Raw genomic sequence first — 17,920 nt, 5'->3', positions numbered from 1 at the left:
GGGAACATAAATGGCTCAAGGCTGGTAGAAACCATGTATCAGGATTTATTCATCTTTTCTACTACAGTTCCTTGGGAATTGCATTTAAAGATCTAGTTCCTTGGGAGAATCCAACCATCCTGCAACCTTTTCAAACACAAATAGCAGCCATCCTTTTCCTTGCTGACAATAAATATAGGCCTCACCTCCATGGGCATCTGAAGATGACCAGGGCATCCTCTGCACATGGGTGGCAATGAAGTTGGTTATAGGTGCGATTTCTAAGTCTGTGTGTGCACTTAATCCCCATGGGCTTCTCAGTGAAAGGTGGGATGCACATGTCCCATGCAGTGATGGGTGGCTCCTTGAGCCCTGAACTGTGTGAGTCTGGAGGAGCAGTCTGAGCAGGGACTGTCAGGGAGGACTTTGCTACAAAGGCAGTTTTGACTGGTTCACCTGTGTGGTCACCAGGCACCTACTCAAGGAACTCATGCCCAGCCTGAGGCTGCAGACAAATGAGCATGCACTCAAGTGACAGAATTCTCTTCAGACAGAAGACTCCTACATGGCACTAGTTGCTCAGTTAGCGCCTACTTCCTTTGCAAAGTAAGGATAGACAATACCTACCTAGACCTCCTAATTTTACCCTTTCCATCTCTCCTTGATAAACACAGCAGACTGAGACACTTACCATTACTTCCAGAACAATCTGGATTTTACATCTACACCAACACCCTAAACGGCAAGATCAGGAATGAATGGCCAGACCCTAGTACCCTATAATTTGCATTACACAAATTACACATCACAAATGGAAATGTCTTCTCTCTTGTCTCTACTCCTTACAAGATGTCATGTTTGAGGAATCGGGAGAGCTGCATACCATCAGTCCCAGGGGACAAGGCTTACCATAATTTAACAACTTGTGCATTGGAGCACATTTCTCAAATGAGGTAATATATAAACTTGAATTTCTTGGGACGTCTGGGTTGTCAGAAGATGTTTCACAGAAAACAACAGGGACTCTCTGGAGCCTGGATGAGCAAGCCCAGCTCTGAGGCATTCATGACAGTATGTAAGAGACACTCTGTAACTACAGCGTTCTTCTGACAGCCACAGAACAAGGCAGTCAGGTATCAGGTACTGAGGGTGCCATGGCTATGTTGGGGATCACCTCTGAGGCATGCTCATTGTCTTGACAACTGGCCAGCAATGGGAGACACTGGAGCAATCACAGTCTGACAGGATCACACAGGAGCAGGACCTTCCAGATCCATATGTTGCTGAATGTCTTTGTCCTTAATATTTGCAAGAACATGGTACTGAGAGATGAGATGTTTGGAGGTGGCCAGGTCGATAGAAAGGGTCCCCATGGTGGGGTCTGTGCTGTAAGAGAAACAGAAATTTCCCTCACATTACCAGCAGGAAGGCAGTGCAGTGAAGCCCTCACCAGAACTCTATTAGCATCCAATCTCCATCCCAATCACCTAGACACCATTGTTTGATACCCACCCTGAACTTGTCCTGTATGGTCTATGGAAACAAGCCTGCCTTGTACATCTCATAAGGTCACATGAATTGGGTTCTCACAACCTTGTTTCCTTTGACTTCTCTGGAGCTGTGACCCAGTCTCATTTGACATGCCCACACAGTCTCCCCAGATTCTCTTTCCTAGTGGGTCCTCCTTAGGTGCTAGACTCTTCTGCTTTCTCAGAGGATGCTTTGTATCCTCACTCAGGAAACAGATAGTAGCCAAAGGTCATAGCCAACTGTGTATGACAGCTGGGTGTACACGTGTGTGCACGAATGTGTGTGTGTAGACAGTTCCACCACATATCTACAGTGAATGAGTATAGAGAGAATCTCTTATAAGCATCACAAATGCCAATTTTAAAAAAGTGTAATGCCAATGAGCTGAGGCAGGAAATAGGAGGTGGGATATCCTGCATAGATAGAGAGGATTCTGGGCAATAGTCAGATATACAGAAGATTTGCCCTGGAAGTTTGAGGAGGCAGACTTAAGACAGGGAGAGGAAACTAAGTAGCTAAACCTAGGTTAAATGAAAGGGATAACTGAGTTATGAGCTAGTTGGAGAACAAGTTGAAACTATGGCCTAGGAATTTATTAATAAATAAGAAGTCTCCGAGTCATTATTTCGGGGAACAGAGAAGTCCTGAATGGAAAAGCCCAATGTAGAAATGAGTACTAAGACCTCTCTTAGATTCAAAGAACATGCCAGGGTGACTGTCTCACGGTCCTTGGAACTGTATTTTTCATGGCTTAGAAACCATTCAGTGTCTGTCTCTGTGACTCCTCTAAGGCTGTCATGCTCAGCGTTGGGTGTGGCTGTGGACATGGTGACCCTGAAGTGGCACAGGTTCCACAGCCTAGTGTGAGACATGGTGGTCTTGTCACACCACACTCTATCACTGTCACCCTGCCTCTGGAGGCTGGGAATGTTCTGGGAACCCTGTGTCAAGATACTTATGTCAGGAGGTGAAAAAAGAACATGAAAGGCCTCCTGGGAAGGGAGTGGAGCCTTTGGCTTCTATAAACTTAGAAAACACTGGTTTGCTTGAAGGCAGCTGAACATCTGGGCAACGTGTCATGATAGGATCTGTCTGGACAGGGTTTTCCAAACATCTTGGGAGGCAGAGAATCACCCAAAGGGTGAACCATAGCTGCAGGGTAGGTGTTTAACAAGCCTGTCACCCTAGCTGTGCACATGAACACGGCACCCTCTTTCATGTCTGGCTAAACAGTTTTCATTCCTTTGATTTTCTTTTTAAATACACACATACTCTGAGGTACACAGGACAGTCTTTGATAGTGTGTCAAACACAGTGCTCACTCCTAACCTGGGCTCAAAGACTTCACCTAAAGCCTTTAACTGCATCCCCATCCAGCAAGTGACAGGATGGTAGAAACAGATCACCAGGCGTAACAGTGCACACGATGCCTGAGCGTGAAGGTGGTGCTGGAGATCATGAGTATGCATCTGAGCGGAGAACAGAGCCAGCTCTCATGGGGCAGGAGCATCAGGCAGAACAGCGAGCATCATCTGCATCTCACTTGCATCCAAGTGAAAGTGATGCTGGAAGTGTGTGCTGGTTGTGAAGTTGTGAAGAGAGACTGTCACACAGCTGAAGAGAGTGGCTCCTAGAGGCCTGAAGTCATAGGAGGAGTCGGAGCCTGTTTAGGATCCACTCTACTCACCTCTATCTGGTCACTGCCAGGTTCAATGTCAGATCACAGTGCTGAACCTTTTGATCTTGAAGAGGAGCCTGATTAGTGTGGTTTATGTAAGTAGCTGTTTGAACATGTCACCAGAGATGACGCTGGCTTGCCAACTTGAGGCCTCTTTGTCTCTAACATTTGTCTGAAAATGCTTTCTGAAGTAGACTCTGTTTTTCAAATGAAGTTGTGCTGTAGGTTCTAAGATGAAAACCAGAGATGATTTTTCCATTTCCATCAAATGAGTTTGTCACTTTCATAATACATAACTATTGTGATTCAAAAAACAAGGAGGCCGTGCTGATACACACTTAACAGCTGGCCCTCAGTCAGGGGCTGTGGTAGCTACATTACATGGTGCGGAATCTGAACTTCTTACACTTAGCAAGAAAGTTCTGATTTGCTCAGAAGAAGAAAGATAGTTGTAAATAGCTATTATTGCTTAAAAGTATATCCTCCAACCCAGGGACACTTTCAAATAACACCCTACTAGGGCCTTTTAAAAACCACAGCAGATGCTGGTAGAACTATATGTAACTCAGTACAATCTTAGGAAATTATAAAACCAAAACATTGATCTACCATGTCATCTGGCTCTACCACTCCTTGGTATTTAAACAAAGAACCTCAAATCAACCTTGTAAAATATAGAAGACAAGGACGCAAAATCAGTTGTGTTTGTAAGTGGACTAACATAAGGACACCTGACACCAGTACCCACTGCAGCACTGCCTATCACGACAACATTACGGAGCCAACGTAGGTGTCCAACAGCTCGGGCTTGGATAAAGACAACATGGCATATTTTCAGCCATCAGGACAGATGACGTTACATCACTCACAAGATATTACATGTAGTTGGTGTCATCATGTTAAACAAATTAAACCAGTCTCATAAAGACAGATATCATATGTTTTCTCTCATTTGCCATTCCTAGATGTCATAAGTCACATAAAATCATGTATGTGTGTACTAAGTGGAAGTTGATGTGGAGTTGTCTAGTGGGGAAGGGAGGCATTAACATGAAGGGGAATGTCTGAGAGGACGGGTGGAAGGAATGAGATATTTTGTTCATCATTTAATATATAAATGAACAAAACATTAAAAAATATAGGCTGCTTAGAAAAAGATGTCATTAAAAATAATAAGGTATGGATGTGAATTGGCACCTCCCAAAAGAGCAGTAGATAATGTTTTTCCCAAGATGTGTTAATTAATAAAAGGTAACATCTGTTCTTATGGGGGAAATAAAAGTCAGATAGGGTATACAGAGAGCTCCAACCTGCACTGAGACTATTAGTAGCAGATTTTCCATCTGATTCCTATTTTATGATGGAAAAGACTCAGCTTTTCCAGGAGGCTCTAGAAGGGTTCCCCATGGAGCCCATGGCTCAGATGTTCACAGAACAGGGTTCCCTACACTGGAAGCTTGGAGCCTTTATGTTTATACTGTGCTTACTGACAAAGAGAGACACAGAAAGGATAACTAAATTTTTCACTTGGTATAAGAACAAAACCAGAAGCCGGGCAGTGGTGTCACACACCTTTAATCCCAGCACTTGGGAGACAGAGGCAGGCAGATTTCTGAGTTTGTGGCCAGCCTGGTCTACAGAGAAACCCTGTCTTGAACAACAACAACAACAACAACAACAACAACAACAACAACAACAACAAAACAAAAACAAAAAAACAAAAACAAAAAACCCAGATACTTTGTTTGGACTAAGAGCAAAACAATATAAGCTGGATGGATGGAGAGATGGACAGACAGATAGAAGGATGTCACATGAGTGGGATCTTAATTTGAACACAACCCATTTATGACTGCCTGGGAGATCAAGGAGCTGTCTTGGAAGCAGAGCAACCCTTATAGGGACAAATGTTTAGGGAAACCCTAAGTTCTCTTTATCCTCTCTCTCAGCCCACAAATGCAGCACCTCTTTCAGAACCCCACTGTCTTAGTCAGGATTTCCATTGCTGTGAAGAGGCACCATGACCAAGGCAACTCTTATGTAGGACAACATTTAATTGGGCTGCCTTACAGGTTCAGAGGTTCTTCTGTTCATTGTCAAGGCAGGAGCATGGCAGCATCCAGGTAGGCATTATGCAGGAGGAGCTGAGAGTTCTACATCTTCAACTGAAGGCCGCTAGGAGAAGACTTTGGATCATATGGGCCAGACTTGAGGACACAGACAAGACCTCAAAGCCCAACCTCTACAGTGACACACTTCCTCTACCAAGGGTACAACTCCCCCAATAAGGCCATAACTCTTAATAATGCCACTTCCCAAGGGCCAAGCATATTCAACTAACCACATCCACTCTGATGTCCTTGAGCAGATCTTGGTTTTATTCACTTGCCAGGCCCATGGTTTCCACCCATCTTTTTTTACTTGTGTGTAAATATGAACTAGTGTAAACCAACGCTTAACAAGAAACAACTTTAGCTAAGAGTTGTAGTAAACATGAGACCGTGTTCAATTTTAATCAATATTCTTAGGTATGATAAATGGTTATTTATGGTCCATATTTCCATTTAAGTTTTTACAATTGTTTTCTTTTGTTACTCTGACTATTTTAACTGATTGCTTTTCAAACTTTAAACCAATTTAGTCATGGAGTAGAAGCATTGCCAGATTCGATGCCTGAGTTGATATGTTTGCATCTGTAAATCTGTGTGTGTAGAGAGTGTTATGTTGTCTGTAGGTCCTGTGCTGTTGTCTCCTTGTCCACTATGTTTGATTATTAACTTGTGTGACTCCCCTGGTCAGTATTACTAGGAGTTTATTAATTTTATTAATTTTCAAATTTTGACAATTCTATTATTTATAAATTTTGTCTTACCGAATTATTCTTTATAAATTGCAGTTTTATACAAGCTTACTTAGTTCTTCTTTTGGCTTCTTAGGATGAAGTTCAAGTCAATTATTCTCTACCTTTTTTCCTCTAATAAAATTAATTGTAGCTACACATTTTAGTTCACATGTTGCTTTAGCTGTGCTCACACACTCTGACGTAGTGTTGCATTACATAATTCAGTCTCAAAGATATCTAAATATAGATTTTCTTGATACCTTTGTATTTTGAATTTCATTATTGAATGATTAAATGTTTGAAAATTTTTAGACTAGTTTAGTAAATTCTAGCATAATCCTTTAATAGTTTATATTATAAACTATTATATAAATTCTAGTATAATTCTATAACAGTTTACAGTTTTAATTCTTTCAGATTTTTCAGTTACAAGGACCTGTTTAATGGCAAGAAGTAGGCTTGTGAATTTTACTGTTTAGCTGAAAAAAAAATGTGTTTCTTATATTTGGACCTAATGTTCTGGAAATAGGAAACAAGCTAGTCTATGCTGCTCTTCAATCTTGTGTATCTTTATGAATATTTGAATTATTTTTAAGTAGTACTTCAAATAGTTCTTAATATTTCAAGGATGTTTGCTTCATCAGGTCACTTTTCAAACATACTATAGAGTAATTACCAATCTCTCAAGAATTATATTGTGAACAAGAAAAATAAAGATCAAAAGTCTCAGTTTGCTATATAATACATGAAATATCAGTGATATGTGTGTATACTGATAGATGGTATAAATATTCACATTATTCACATCACATGACACAACATATATTTAGTAGCACACAAAAATCACACACCCCAATTAACGCATGCTATATGCTCTGTGAATACGATCTGTGTTTACGCTCCATTTCATGTGCTGGAAACAGGGCCCCCAGTGCGCTACTACTGAGAGGGGATGAAGCTTCCTAAGGGGAGTTGTCACAAGGATTGGTTGTGCCAGTGGGTATGAGGTCTTTAGTAGGCTTTGATGTTCTCCAGTGACCCTACAAGTGTAGGCTTCTATTAAAAATAGCTAGAATACCCCCGCCCTGTCTTCCCATCTGGTCTTTTGTGTTTGCTCATGCCATGATGCTGCCCACCACGGGCTAGAGTCCAGATTATAAAAGCTTAACCAAAGTCAGCAAATACTTAGCTAAATAAAAAAATAAAACTAGAGGGATCTCCTTGTATTCATGCATTAGATACCCAGATAAAGCAGACAAATTCTTGGGATCACAAATTAATCAAAAATGGCATAGGAAATAGAACATTTAACCATTTCTGCATCAAAGAAAGTGGAGCAATAAAAATCCACCTACCACAGAAGCTAAATTCAGGTAGAGTTGTCTTCATGTGTGAACACCTCCAAAGACAGAAGAAGCCATCCCACCTCCTCACAAAACCACCAGAAGATCGAAGGGGAAGGGAGGGTTCCCAACTAACTCTGTGAAGCCAATATTTTCCTGATACCAAAACAGACTGAAATAACATTGTTGTAAAAAGAGCACTGTAGACTGACATCCCTTGTTGTCTATACTGCTCAAGTGTTTGCACTAGGAGGCTGAAGTCACCAGCATGTGAAGAGTATACGCATGGCCTGTCTGGACTGACTGCTGTTATACATGGTTAGTAAAATACTTATTGTCAAGGTTTGGCCTTTTGCTATGCTATATACTGGTTGCTCCCAGAGACTATGATACACCCAGGTGGTGCTATGTGACCTTGCCCCTCAAATTAACCCTGATTGGTGAATAAAAATGCCAACAGCCAATAGCTGGGCAGAAGAAACACAGGTAGGGATTAGGGTTCCTGGGCTTGGGGTTGGAGGAGAGCCAGGATGGGGAGAAAAAGGTAGAGAAAGGAAAAAGCAGCCATAGGGTAAGAATTTTAAAATAATGGCCAAGTGAGTTGGCTAATTGGAATTAAGGGCAGTCCAGATGAAACATGACAGAGTATATAATGGGATTATTGGCTGGAAAATTGGCATAGTAGCATAGAGGGTAGACATCTGCCCAGCTTTTGAGCTGATTAAGGCCTATTATAAATATAAAAGTTGTGTGTGTCTTTTATCTAGGAACTAAATGGTCAAAGGTGGGGTAGAAGTCCTGTATTGAGATTAAATATTTCAACAACATATACAACAACTTAAATATCAATCATGTGACATGGCATATTAATTAACAGAAGACAAAAATATGTTACATGATGGCTAATATTGATTGTCAGATTGACAGACTCGAAAGTCTCCTAGGAGACCAAGCTCTGAGCACATCTGTAAGGTGATGCTAGACTGAATGAACGGAGATGAGAAGTTTCTAGTTTGGAATAACGGACACTAGAACATCCATTCCTGCTCTGGAGGCACACAGCTGGTGTCCTGGACTGAATAAAAAGGAGCAAAGAAGCTGAGCACCAGATTTCCTCTCTACTTCCTGCTTCAGGTTTCTGCTGTCATGCATTCCCTAGCACGTCAGACTCTAGCCTCAAACTGAGCCAGAGTAACCCATCCTTCACTAAGTCATTTTCCTCGGGGACATCATCACAGCGATACCTGATAAGAAAGTAACTAATACATACTGACACCCAGAACAGGCACAGCGTCAAGTACAGAGCAAGCACTCAGTACAACCCGCCACAATGGCCACTGTGAACCCTCCACAAGCAATGGCAGGTTGAGTCCTCAATGAGGTCCTGTGTCACGGTGTCATGTGACATCAAAAGTCATAGGTATTGTGTATCAGCTCACAAAGATTTACTAGTCCAAGGCAAAGTCCACGGTTAGCGTTGTGTTTAGCAACAGAAGGCTGGAATCAGCCACACAGGGAAGATACCCCAGCCTGGTATAAAAACAAACCCTGCCTGAGAGACCATGAGAACCAACCACTCCCACCCCCACGCCACCACAGGAAGGTTCTCCAGTAAATCTGTAAAGCATTGAAAGAAACCCAGGCACGTCTCATTAAGAGCTGTGCTCTGTGCTCTTGCTTGCAAAGGTCAGTGTTTTTAAGATGGAAATTTGTAAGAAATTGGTTTGTAGATACAATTTGGTGTCTGTACACATGCCAGCAAGCTTTTCACACTGAGTGACAAACGAATCTGAAAATTTCCATGAAAACACACAGACTCAAAATAGTCCATAGAATCTTAAAAAAAAATTAAAATAAACAAGGGTGGGGGAATCTTGCTTCCTATTTTGAAAACTTATTTTAAAGTTGACTTAAAAGAAAAGACGAAACATACGTTTGAAGTAGACACCAACCGTGGCACTGTCTCTTATCCACACAATTGGCTTTCTGAGAATAACAAAATCTTGAATGGTTTTAGAAAGGGCAAGGTAGGGACCAAAGCAGAAGTGGATTCCAAAACCATGGTAGAGTCCTGGCTGAGCCTTTGCTAAACAGAAATCAAAATGTCCAGAAACAAATGGAAAGTGCTCAGCCTGATTCAAACAAACATGAAGGATCGGAGCGGTTATATGTGTTTCCCACAGAGGAAAAAGTAAACCAGTTGGAACCATGGGGATCCCGCATGTTTCTGAGGGCCTGTGAGTCACACATAGCTCAGATATATTTGACAATATAGAGTAGAACAGAGCACGAATGCTATCCTAAGACCTGAAAAATGTCCTAGGATCGCACTCAAACTCCTACACATGCATATTGTGAGACATATAACAGTTGATGATGGCAAGTTCCAATCTGAAATCTACCCACGTTCAGCAACAGGGTAGAGTTGCTTTAAAATCTTTTTTATTTTTTTTTTTTCTTTTTGCAATGAAAATGGAAGACAGATGGGCGGGCGGCATTCATGGGTTTGCATGAACCTCATTACGCTGAGATCCGAGAAAGCCACAGAGTAATGCAGTATGGTTCCATCTTGTGATACCAGTAAAACTGACTCTTTATCTTTTGAGGGATGTGTGCTGTCCTAGAATGTGGATGTTTCTCTCTTGATCTCTTAGTAACTATGGTTACCTGAAGGAGAGCCATAAGTCTGGGCCCATAAAGTTCCAAGATGTGGAGAGATCATGATACCGTGCCCCTTCCCAGGAACAGATAAACAAATGGCTCACGGTTGCTTGGGGGAGACAGTTCTTCAGCAGTCTGACCACTTCTAAGCTACCCATATTTCTCACACCGAGTAAGTAACTTCAATTAAACACCCTGATTAACCAAGCCAGACCAGAATGAGTTGTTTCTGTCACCTGTAATCTGTGCTGTCTGGGGGGACTAGACGGTTGGTCGCCCCAAGACAATCCACACACTATGTACACAGTAAGCTACAAAAAGTAAGTGGGTGTTGTTCCGATGGGGAGCAATAGATACGTGGCTGCTTTTCAAATTGTAAATGATACATTTCTCAAGCTATGTGGTGACATGCATGCTAGTGTATAAATATTCTAGAACCATACACATTTTCTGTGCATTTCCATTACTCATATTTTACAACATAATATAGAACACATGAATGTATCCACAAGGAAACATGGACACTAGTGTTCATGAAGCAATAATAATAATAACAACAATAATAATTACTGATGTGTTCATAATGAGAACAGACACACGACTGTGGGTTATCCACACCATGAAGTTCTGTTGGGTAGCTCACTCCAACAGGGTGAGTCCAAAACACTCTGTGTTAAGGGAAGAGTAAAAACAAGGATCCTAACATGGCTTTTTGTGACAGGAAGGATTTGGGAAGGCTGTAGAATTTGCCTCAGGGATAAGCAGGTTTGCCCTGATCAGGAGAAACTGTTTGAAGGAAGGGAAATAAACTGTGTTTTGGGTTGTACAACTCTACATTTACAAATTACTGAGTTGTTTCTACCACTGCTTCACAAAAGCAGCACAATTCCTAACTACATTCTAAATATTTATCTTCAGACCCACAGATAAATGTAGCTCTCACCCCTCTTAAAAGAAACTTCTCTTTACAACAGATGGAGACCATTACAGAAAAACCACAATCAATCAAATGATCATGTGGTACCCAGCCCCGGGTGACACATAGCACACACAGCTCCTGCACTCAAGGTTCAGGGAACATCACGGAATAAGGGCAGAAAGATTGTACAAAAGAGAGAAATTTTACTGTGAGATTTCACCTCTTAGAACTGACAGAGAAGCTACATCCATCCATGAAATTGCATCAACATGATTGCTTAAACAAGACCTGAACTGCAGCAACACCAAGACGCACATTAATATGAAACAGGGAAATCTCTCGGGGTCCCAACCCGAACCAAAGAATGAAAGGCAAGTAAAGGATGCAGTGAATGGGAAGAATAATCTTCCCTGATTGGTTATCCAATGCCATGTGGTCAGCCCCCAAATCATGTGTCATATACATGCAAGTGACATTATATGAGCTGAGCAGGGTGTGTGTGTGTATGTATACACATAGCTTGTGTGTGTGTGTATATATATGTACATATATATGTTTATATATATACATATGTACATATATATGTAAATGTCGTGAGAGAAGAGAGAGGCATGAAATCAAGAGAGGATGGTGGGGGATGCATGGGGATGGGTTAAAGGAGGAAAACTATATAATTATATTTTAACTTAAAAAATAACTTGGCCTGGATAGATGGCTCAATAGTCAAGTGCACATGTTGCTGTTACTGGGTTTGGTTTCCAGCACCACTTAGCTGGCCAGCAATGGCAGGGTCCAGTAGCTTGTGCCCTTGTCCCCTCATGCTCCCCCTATGGAGACTGGAATATTACATCAGATTATAGAAAGAGCAGAGGGAGGGGTCACTCCTGTTTGTGACCTGAGGAAGTGCATCACATTTTAAGCATATGGGACTCATTTCGCCTTGTGCATGGCTTTGAGGCTGGGCACATCCTGACAACACGGACGGTTACACCAGCCTGTCTTTCTGCCGTCCTCGCTGTGACCACACTGCTCTGAGTATTTCAGTCTGTGGCCTCATTTTGGCCACGTGCAGCCGGCACCAGCTCAGTGGCTGGGCCACACCAGTGCAGGCCACACAAACAGGAGAGCTAGCCAAGCCCCCAGCAGTTCTGTCCGCGAGGCTGCCGCGCGCTGCATCTCTGAGGCTACCCTGCTGGTGGTGATCACTCACAAGGTTCACACCATGGTACCTGCAGTGGCTGGCTGGGCATGTGGGGGAGGAAAGTGCACATGGCTGACTATGGAAAAGGCAAAACTCTAGCTGGAATCTGAAGGAAGTCAGGGACTTATCCTGCTACAGGCTTCTCCTGGGCACAGAGAAAGTGCCCGTGAGGTTGTCTGTTGAAGAGCACGCATGGAGATACATGGGAAAGTGACTGAGACCTGCCTGGAGGACCAGTGATGAAAGACTGATAGACACAGAGAAAAGGCAGGGGTGACACCAGACGACCATGGACTGATGCCTGGGCCACGCGTTCCTCCTGTAAAGACTTCCTGCTTGAAGCTGGGGCGAGCACAGGCTCCTTCCATCGGTTTCTTCTTTCGCTGATGAGAACCAGGCCGCAGCAGTGCGTGAGGAAAGGCGTGATGACATTTAGCTTTGCACCAGCAGAAACACTTTAAGAGATTTAAAGATGCTTATCTCAGTTAAACCAGGGGAATGTTTGGGCCCATGAAAGCAAACAGCCTCTGGCAGCCTCTTTTCTTCCCCTCCCTGTAGGATCTTTCAGAGTGCCCCCAGAGCTGCTACGGGGCCTCAACACCCCAGCGCGCCCCCATCTCTAGCGTTCTTTGTTTTATTAACATTCTAAGTGTTTAGCAATGTCAGTAGAAAGCTACGATGACAAGTTTCTGGCGGCTCTTCTCTGGAAACAGTGAGGACAGCGAGTCGTTACAGGTGTGCCAGAGGCTACACTGTCACCAGAATAAGTCTAGCAAAGAGCCATTGGCCCCCAGGTCAGGGAGGGGCGGGAACTGTCTAGTCGAGTCCCCAGTGTGCTGGGCTCTACAAGTGTCTGGCAATGATTTTTAAGAGTGGTATAAAGGCTGAGCCCCAGCTCCACACGGTGCCAGCACACTTGAGAAGCTCAGAGCAACGAGGCTCTTTTTAAAGGTTGTAGCTGAAAATGAGCTCTTAAGACCACTTACAACCATAGTGATTTATGCAGCTGAATAAACACGGCATTTAAAAAGAAAAATTTTAAACTATAAAGTATGACATATTTAATGGGGACGGGGTGATGTGATAGGATCACCAAACTTCGTAAAACTTTAAATAAAATTAACACACATCACTTTTAATACACCCATGTCAAAGCATCTTAAAGTCGCAAGAAATAAACACATAGGACCTTGGCCCCCTTTTAAAGCCACACTAACATGTGAATCCTTATCTCCATTTATCAGAGGCTTTTTATAGCCTGGGTGGATGACAGAGATCCGGTTTCAGTGCTGCTAACAGTTTCCTTTGATGTTCTAATCCTGGGAGGTCGGAGGGAGACCCTCCACAAACCTCTGGGCTCTGGTGCTAGCTGGCACTTCTCCGCTCTGCTGCAGGCTCTCTGCACACTCTTTCTCCTACAACCTGCTCCTGCCTTTGAGTCCTAAGGCTGACACTGGTCTGGCCTGTTTCATTTCTATTGTGCCCAGGAATATCCCTCCAAACTAGGAGCTCTTTATTGGGCACACTGCAAGACTTGGGGCAGACCACTACCTCCTGGCCTCTGGTGCATTTGACTTCTACCTATATCCTGCTAGCCCTTCCTTCTGCCTGTTTCCAGCTTCCACCTTGTTCCTGGTGTTTCTTTAATCCTCTTCCTTGCATCTGCCGTCAGCAAGGGTGGCCATGAAGAACCTAGCGTGGATTTTGGGACACTTTGCTCAGGGCTCAGGGAAGGGTTCTTCCTATCTGTACTAGCATCTCTTTGTTTAACAGCTTGCTTTGTCTTTGAGGGACGTCTCCTCCTAGAGCTCACACTTGCTTGGAACACCCTAACTCAGGCTGGTCTCCCACCATATTCCTGCCTCAACTTCCCCAGTGTCAGGGTTACAGATGTATATCACCACCCCAGATTTGGCTATTAGTGGCTTTTCTGAGGTCTCATTTGTAGGGCATGTGTCTTAAATGTACAATTTGATGATTTTTTAATTATATATATATATATATATATATATATATATGAGTATTTCATCTGCATGTATGTTTCTGATCCACATGCATGCCTGGTTCCCAGAGTTCAAAATTCAGATCCTTTGAAACTGTGGATCATGCCACATTTTGGGGCTCAAAATATGGATATCATCTCTCTTATAGCACCCTAAGCCAGGTGTCCAAGATTTGTGGTCAGCAGGCCAGAGCCTACTCTTGGCTTGTGGGTGGCAACTGCCTGATGTGTCCACACGTAGCCTTTCCTTGGTGAACACCCACTCACATCTCTGCTGGATCACCTCTTCCTATATGAATAACTGTGAAACTGGACGGAAGCCACCCTCATTTCAACTGGATTGTTTCCAATGCTGCTGCTGCTGTTCAGCCAAGACTTCAATGCATACGTTTGGGGGGTGGGGACACAATTCAGGCCATGGTATCCATTCATTGATAGACAGAAATTGGGTTATTAATAAAAAAAACAACCCGAGACCAGCTCCTCTGAGAGTTGTAGGATGGGGTGAACAGGGTAGGTTAGTTCAAGCTTGTCCTAAGAAGGACAGATGGCCAGTGGTGGGCTGATGGTCACGTGTCCTCAGAGCACCCATGTATGCTTGTGGTGGAGCACTCATGTATGCTTGTGGTGGAGCACCCATGTATGCTTGTAGTGGAGCACCCATCAATGCCTGTGGCGGGCTGATGACCACATGTGCTCAGAGCTCTCATTTATGCATTCTTTATGATGCCTTTTGGTAAACAGCAGGTATTAATTTCATTGTACTTGAGTGGTTTTTATGTCCTGTTTGGTAAATCATTCCCTCCTCTCAGGCCTCAAATATAAATTTGAGATATCTCCAAACAGCATCTTTCGCTCCTCGTTCTTGTACTTACTGTGCATGGTGCTAGGATGGTTCGGAGTCTGCTTTACTGTTCCCTGAGATTGGCCATTTGTCTCAACAATTGTGGCACTGTCCCTTCTCCACTAATCTACAAAAACTATGTTCCCCCAAGTTTCTGGGTCTGTTTCTGGAACTTTATTGTAGTCCAGGAGGTAACCTCCTTGGTGATATCAAGGTTTTCTCTATAGACATTTTATGAACCCTCTGTATTTATTCCTGGGTGTTGCTTTGATTTTATCTTTGAGGCAAAGTTATGTGGCCTGACCATTCAATAGCACGTGGTACACAAGGTAGTGCTTGCGTTCTGTCATGGTTTTCCTGTCTTAATTGTAAACTGAAATTCGTTTGAGTGTCTGATGTTGGCAGTTTCATAATAGTTTGAGATCTTCTATTCAGTCCTTACTTATACATGTAGAAAGAGCCTCTTCCACTAGTTAGGGTCTCTTAGACAATAGATTTTGTGAGGCCAGCCATGAAGATCTTACCGCCAATGTCTCACGGGACTCATCCTTAACGGTTCCTCATGAAGGGAACATACTGAAGGCATTTGAGATGTGTTGTATCCAGGCTTTAAAATTGCATATATATTTTTTGGAGTTCCATTAAATATACTATTTAAACTTGGATATTTTAGAAGCAAAATCAGTCCAACTATAGTACAAATTTAGTGAGTTTAGTGCACACATTATCTTGCAATGTGCTTAATAGCCTGTAAAAGGGCTCTGGGCAGAAAGACTACACTGATCGAAGCCAAGGATGTAACTGAAACCTTAGCCAAAATGCCTGCAATCTTGGGGGCCTATTTCAAGGCCAAAGGCCAGAGACTTGAGCTTCAGTCTTAGAACAGGAGTATGAGGGCATCCTGATGAAAGTCCATATCCTCTGCCTTAATGGTCCATTGGAGCCTGGCCCCTGGATGGTGCTGACCACACTGAGGGGAGGCCGATCTTCACCCTATCCACTAGCTCTCATGGAGCTCTCTTGTGCACACTGTCACAGACACACCTGGGGTGTCTAATCAGTCCAATCAAAGGTCAGACCGTCTGGTTTTCCTGCTGTAGGAAATCAGAACACAGTGCTGACCAAAGCTCAGAGGAAGATTTATGAAAAGACTTCATATTTATTCATGTCATATACAAAATATTAAATTAGAATGCCTGTGCTACCCTGAAATAGATGTCAGCAAGTTCACATACCAGCTCTTGATCTGTCAACTTCCTAGACTTCTCTCTACTCTATTGCATACCTGGCAACTGGCTTAGCTGCTGGTAACTCCCAAATCATAGAAATTCGTAAAGACAAGACAGTTTGCTACCCATGTAACAGATTACCAAGATGATCAGCTTTTAAAAAGGAAAAGCATATTCTCTGAAGCTCAGCCCATGCTCACTTGGCTCCAGTGTTTTTGTCCTAGTGGAACACCATAGTGAAAGCACACAGTCAAGAAAGCTGCTCGCCGCATGGATGACCAGGAAGCAAAGAAAGAGAAGGCAGCAAGCAAGTGTCTCCATAGCCTTCAACATTTGTGTCTCCGGGGAAATTTCAAACCTATTGAATGTGGGGAAGCTTTTAAAGACAGCCCCAACCTCAAGAATCGAAACTAAAATTGGAAACAATAGTGAGAAATTAAGTTCCTTTTTTTGACTAAAGCATGAGGGTTATTGAATTGAATTACCCGATCACCAGAAAAGTGTCTGTTAGTTAACATGTATATGTGTACACAGCCACACATATTTATGTAATACACACACACACACACACACACACACACTTCTATAAAATATGTCAATATGTATGCACAGGCACACACATGTATGTAGTACTCACACACATATATGTGCTCTTGTGTAAAATATGTCAATATGTATGCACAGGCACACACATGTATGTAGTACTCACACACATATAAGTGCTCTTGTGTAAAATATGTCAATATGTATGCACAGGCACACACATGTATGTAGTCCTCACACACACACACACACACACTTGCTCTTGTGTAAAATGTCAATGCACAGTGATTCTTTTCTCTAAATCCATTGTTTCTGTATTTACCCCTGGTTATTTACATTTCTCACATTCTGTTAAGTTATGGGGGAAGACATCAGAAAAGAGAGTAAAAATCAGTTAAAAGGGAACCATGAAATGAATGTAAGAAAAGAAAAGTAGCTGTGAAATATTGAAACATGTATGTTTTTAAAAATATATTTGTTTTAAAAACTTGCTTTTTAATTCTGGTGTCTGACATTAGAGAAAAAAATGTTAAGGCCAATGTTACAACCTTTGCAGAACCGAAATATCAAGTTTATGTCAATGCAGGATGACAAATTATACAAGAAGCCTAGTGCTCACAAAGAGTTAATTACCCTCTCATCTCTGCCTTTGGCTTGTTTACTAGATGTTAATTAAGGGTGGAGGGACAGCAATTGAAAGTAATTGCTCTTAATTAATTAATACCAATTGGCAATTTATGATCAAGTAATAAGTAAAGAAAAATAAGTAGAAGCCACAGAAACTGTCATGCAAGCTAGAATGGCAAGCAGTATTTTGTATTTTTGTGTGTTATTGAATTAACATGGACATTAAAGCACACTCCAGTGCCACAGAGTTTATCCAGCACTGACTAAGACCTGATGGAATCCCCATAGAAAGTGCTTGCCTCCATGCCTGCTCTCTGGAGGTCAACCTACCAGGACACAGAAACCCAAGAAACCAAAGACAAGATCTCTGCTCACTCGAGATGGCACCTTCCAGTCAGCACTTGCTCCAGGGCTATCAGACTCTTAACTGGAATCCCACAGAGGCAAGTCACACGGAGTCAGCAGACAGCCTAGCTCCCAGAGTTCTCAAAGTGTAGAAATTGAAAGCACCAAAGTAAAAAG

General features: G+C 42.6%; 1 long non-coding RNA gene across 1 annotated transcript in view; it reads right to left on the bottom strand.

The window, feature by feature from the left end:
- Positions 1-860: 860 nt before the first annotated feature.
- The window catches only part of Gm38551, a 38,190-nt gene continuing 21,130 nt past the window's right edge, over positions 861-17,920 (bottom strand). Inside the window, exons 2-3 of the long non-coding RNA XR_876627.2 lie at positions 3,197-3,415; positions 861-1,365 (exon numbers count right to left, since the gene is read on the bottom strand). This is a non-coding gene — a long non-coding RNA (predicted gene, 38551). The remainder of the gene's footprint in view (positions 1,366-3,196; positions 3,416-17,920) is intronic.

The sequence above is a fragment of the Mus musculus genome, chromosome 17, assembly GCF_000001635.26.
Source record: "Mus musculus strain C57BL/6J chromosome 17, GRCm38.p6 C57BL/6J".
Lineage (NCBI taxonomy): Eukaryota > Metazoa > Chordata > Mammalia > Rodentia > Muridae > Mus > Mus musculus.
This window is presented reverse-complemented; position numbering and strand designations above follow the sequence as displayed.